Consider the following 5526-nt stretch of genomic DNA (forward strand, 5'->3'; position numbering starts at 1 on the left):
GCTCAAGTGTCTTAGGTTTATAAGGTTACTTACAACACAAGTGTGTGACCTGAAGGCTTACACTTGACAGGTCTCTCACATTTCACAACTTTCAATATTACACACATCTAAATGTCTAAACAAGTCTCCACAAGATGGCACCAAAGCAGAGAATATGTTTTGCCATTTGAATGGGGACACAGAATGATTATTTTACAACTGTAATTGCCAGGTTACCTTATGCTGATGTGTAGCTTTATTGAACAGTTTACCTTGTTGCACAATAACCAAATTACTGTTCTATTGTTCTTAGAGACCTCACAGGCCTTGATCTGCCAGGCTAAATCCAAGAGCAGACAAGGACAGCTAAAGCAAAAATACAGCCTATAAGAAAGTTTAGTATCAGAAGATAATGCTTCTGTTTTATACAGTTTGTATTGGCAATGAATTTCTGCTAATGTTTAATCATTTGTAATTCTAATAGAATGTAGATCTACCAGCATCTTCCTTATGTGAGATGACACTGTGCCAACAAAGAACAAATATTCTATTAACATTCTATCCATAGGCAACCTGTGAGGTCACAGTCCAGCTTTGTTATGTCACTCCACAGGGCACTCGGCTTTGTTTTTTTTCTATGCAGACTAACTGAAATGGTGACTAACTGTGTGAAGGATTATATTAACCCTAGCATCAAAATGCTTCTCAGATCTGATTCTGTTCAATTTTGATTGCATGGCATTGCATGTCACTGTTTCAAGCCTACGCTAATGAAGCAGTCCTACAATTATATGAGTAATATATGACTATTATTGGTTACAAATTTGAACTCTGTACCATTTAAATGATCTATTACTATCATTGTGCTTTATAGCATTTTTTAATTTGTCTACAATACAGAAGGGTGTGATCAGTGATCATTTTGCAACTGTAATCTTTTAAAGGGACCAGCTAGATAGATACATACATACATACATGCATACTTTATTGATCCCAAAGGAACTTTAGCAGCCAGTAGCAGTCACACAACACAGGACAATAATAGTAATCAGGGTGAAACAATATAAAGGTAAGAATAAATATAGAAAATCCTATCTACAGGCATATATACAAATAGAAATATACAAAACCCTGGAATAATATCTATATTACCTGAGATTAAAAAGGCAGTGCAATAAGGAGGCGCAGTAACGGCCTATAATGACAATACTGAATAAATATGTGCAGATATTGGTACTGAAGTAAATGTACTACATTTTTAACATTTTATTTAGTTGTTTTGTTGTTTTTTTTCTTCAGAGGACCCCATGTGATATTTGTGTTTGGTTTATGTACCAAAAATATAGTAATACATTGTAGTTAATTTTTGCATGGCCGTTTTCCAACATCTCTTCTGTTTGCAGTAGAAATAACTGTATCGAGTCTACCACTTTAATTATTTCCCACACCAGTATTGGCCTGTTTCAAACAGCATCCTCTCCTCGTGATGGAATGCTGAAAAGGCAGAATGACAGCTGGTCACGTTTCAGCTATAGGCTTAAATTAAAATGATGCATTCTAAGGAAACGTACCGATTACTGATTTCTTTACAGTGATGGTTTTAGGAACCATGGGTTGTGATATCTACAGGGCAAACATAGCTATTTTTTTACTATTCAAAACCAATAGTTCAATTACATGTGTTTTCTAGGTTTTAATATAGCGTTAATACTGTTGAAAACAAATTATTTGGAGACTATTTTGCCCTACACCACCCCTGCATGTTTTATAAAAATAGAATTTTAGGCCAAGACCTTAAAACGATGCCTTGGCCAGCATAATCAAGGATTTCATGTAGGCCTATAATAGCTTTCTGTGATCTTGGTTTTAGAGGCATTAAACTTTCTCAGACGTCTGGTTCCTATCACTACCACTGTGTACAACTCGGCAGGTTTCTCCAGAACTGAGCATTTCACATCAAACCACTCTTAATGACTTTCTTTACATCCTGACCTTTTAATTTGGCAGGAATTTGGAAAAATCAGAGGAATTCCTATTTAGTGACACTCAGTGCGTGTTTCAAACCAGAGTGAAGGGCAGGGTCGTTTGCGGACCCTCACACAAGTACGTTATATGAAATTAGATGAATACTTCATTCTGAACCAGCCATTAGGGGTGTACTTTGTGTACTTCTGGTGCCGGTCCCAAGCCCGGATAAATGGTGAGGGTTGCGTCAGGAAGGGCATCCGGCATATAACTTGTGCCAAAACTATCATGCGGATCACAAATATTATTGCCATACCGGATCAGTCGAGGCCCGGGTTAACAACGACTGCCTCCGGTGCTGTTGACGAGCAGGGTGCTGGTGGAAATTGGACTACTGTAGGTCGAAGATCAAAGAGGAGAGGAGGAAGGCGGGTTAGAAGGCAGCGGGAGAGAAGGAAAGGCAGGAGTGTGGAGGTTAGAGTAGGGACTCTGAACATAGGGACAATGACTGGTAAAGGCAGAGAGCTTGCAGACATGATGGAGAGAAGGAAAGTAGATATTCTGTGTGTTCAGGAGACCAGATGGAAAGGAAGCAAGGCCAGGAACATTGGAGGTGGATTCGAACTGTTCTATCATGGTGTAGAGAGGAAGAGAAATGGAGTAGGGATAATCCTAAAGGAACAGCTTTTGAAAAGTGTTCTGGATGTAAAGTAAGTGTCAGACAGGATCATGAGCCTGAAGTTGGAGGTTATTGGTGTAATTTTGAATGTGGTCAGTTCATATGCACCACAGGTTGGTTGTCAGTTAGAGGAGAAAGAGGAATTTTGGAGTAAGATGGATGAAGTGGTAGATGATGTCCCTAGAGAGGAGAGATTAGTGATTGGTGCAGACTTCAATGGTGAAGGGAACATGTTGGTGAAGGGAACAGAGGGGATGAAGAGGTGCTGGGTATGTATGGTGTGAAAGACAGAAATGCGTTAGGTCAGATGGTTGTAGATTTTGCAAAGAGAATGGAAATGGCTGTGGTGAACATGTATTTTCAGAAGAGGGAAGAACACAGGGTGGCAAACAAGAGTGGAGGGAGGTGCACACAGGTGGATTATATCCTTAGCAGGAGATGCCAACTAAAGGAAAATGGAGATTGTAAAGTGGTGCCAGGGGAAAGTGTAGCAAGGCAGCATAGGGTGGTTGCCTGTAGAATGAGATTAGGAACAAAGAGGAAGAGAGTGAAGACAGAGCCAAAGATTAGATGGTGGAAGCTGAAGGAGGAGGATGGTTGCAGGCAGTTCAGGGAAAAATTGCAACAGGCCCTTGGGGGCAGTGAGGAGCTACCTGAGGACTGGGAAACTACAGCTAAGGTGGTGAGAGAAACTGGCAAGAATGTGTTGGGTGTTTCGTCTGGTCAGAGGACAGAAGACAAAGAAAGTTGGTGGTGGAATGAGGAAGTCCAGGAGAGTATTCAGAAGAAGGCAGCTAAGAAAAAGTGGGATAACCAGAGAGATGAAGGAAGTAGGCAGGAGTACTGTGAGGCTAGCCGCGTAGCAAAAAGAATGGTAGCAAAGGCAAAGGCTCAGGCCTATGATGAGCTGTAACAGAGGCTGGACAGTAAAGAAGGAGTAAAGGACTTGTATTGTTTAGCTAAACAGAGAGATAGAGCTGGAAAGGATGTACAGCAGGTTATGCTGATAAAGGATAGAGAGGGAACTGTACTAGTGAGTGAACAGAGAGTGTTGAGTAGATGGAAGGAATACTTTGAAGAACTAATGAATGAGGAAAACGAAAAAGAGAGGACAATGGGGGGAGAGATAGTGGATCAGGAAGTGCAGAGAATTAGTAAGGTGGAAGTGAGGGCAGCTTTAAAAAGGATGAAGAATGGAAAGGCAGTTGGTCCAGATGACATACCTGTGGAGATAGGGAGATGTTTAGGAGAGAAGGCAGTGGACTTTTTAACCAGGTTGTTTAACAAAATCCTGGAGAGTGATGCCTGATGAGTGGAGAAGCAGTGTATTGGTCCCCATTTTTAAGAACAAGGGTGATGTGCAGAGCTGCAGTAACTACAGAGGTATAAAGCTGATGAGCCACACCATGAAGGTATGGGAAAGAGTTGTCGAAGCAAGGCTAAGGCGAGTGGTTCAGATCAATGAGCAGCAGTTTGGTTTCATGCCCAGAAAGAGTACCATAGATGCAATTTTTGCATTGAGAGTGTTGGTAGAGAAGTACAGAGAAGGTCAGAAGGAGCTACGTTGTGTCTTTGTGGATCTAGAGAAGGCATATGATAGGGTGCCAAGACAAGAACTGTGGTACTGTATGAGGAAGTCAGGTGTAGCTGAAAAGTATGTTAGGGTAGTGCAGGACATGTATGAGGATAGTGAGACAGTGGTGAGGTGTGCAGTTGGAGTGACAAATGGTTTCAAGGTGAAGGTAGGGTTACATCAGGGATCAGCTTTGAGCCCCTTCTTGTTTGCAATGGTGATGGACAGGTTGACAGATGAGGTCAGGCAGGAGGCTCCAAGGACCATGATGTTTGCAGATGACATTGCAATCTGTGGTGAGAGTAGAGAGCAGGTGGAAGAGAATCTGGAGAGGTGGAGGTTTGCACTGGAGAGGAGAGGAATGAAGGTCAGTAGAGACAAGACAGAATACATGTGTGTGAATGAGAGGGAGGCAGGTGGAAAGGTGAAGATGCAAGGAGTAGAGGTCGTAAAGGTGGATGACTTCAAATATCTTGGGTCAACCATCCAGAGCAATGGACAGGGTAGAAAAGAGGTGAAGAAGAGGGTGCAGGCAGGATGGAGTGGGTGGAGACGGCTGTCAGGGCTGATGTGTGACAGAAGGATAGCAGCAAGGGTGAACGGGTAGGTTTACAAGACAGTAGTGCGTCCTGCTATGATGTATGGTTTGGAGACTGTGGCTCTGTCTAAAAGACAGGAGGCTGAGCTGGAGGTGGCGGAGATGAAGATGCTGAGATTTTCATTGGGAGTGACAAGGATGGACAAGATTAGAAATGAGCAGATCAGAGGGAGAGTGAAGGTGGAGCAGTTTGGAGATAAAGCCAGAGAGGCCAGGTTGTGGTGGTTTGGACATGTGTTGAGGAGGAATAGTGGATATATTGGGTAAAGAATGTTGGAGATGGAGCTGCCGGGTAGAAGGAGAAGAGGTAGACTTCAGAGAAGGTTTATGGATGTAGTTAAGGTGGACATGGAGATGGTTGGCGTGAAAGTAGAGGAGGCAATGGATAGGGCAAGATGGAGGCAGATGATCCGCTGTGGCGACCCCTAAAGGGAGCAGCCGAAAGAAGAAGAAGATGAATACTTCATTCTGTCAATTACAATTTGTGTTTAAGCGGCGGGCTCAGCTTTCTTTTCGAATATTTAAGGAAACTTGTTAGCGATGTCTGCATGTGAGTGTCGTGATAAGAGTAAAGAATTAAAAAACGATGTCGCCACAAAGGACTGAAACGGTCCTGATGAACGGGACGAGCGGCGCGTCCGTCTGATGGAAGTCGGGTAGCTGGCATGTCGCCCAGCCAATCACAGCGCGAGCAATCACAGCGCGAGCTCCGGTGCTGGTGGGCGGGGAGGA

The sequence above is a fragment of the Pygocentrus nattereri genome, chromosome 9 (genome assembly GCF_015220715.1).
Source record: "Pygocentrus nattereri isolate fPygNat1 chromosome 9, fPygNat1.pri, whole genome shotgun sequence".
Taxonomy (NCBI): domain Eukaryota; kingdom Metazoa; phylum Chordata; class Actinopteri; order Characiformes; family Serrasalmidae; genus Pygocentrus; species Pygocentrus nattereri.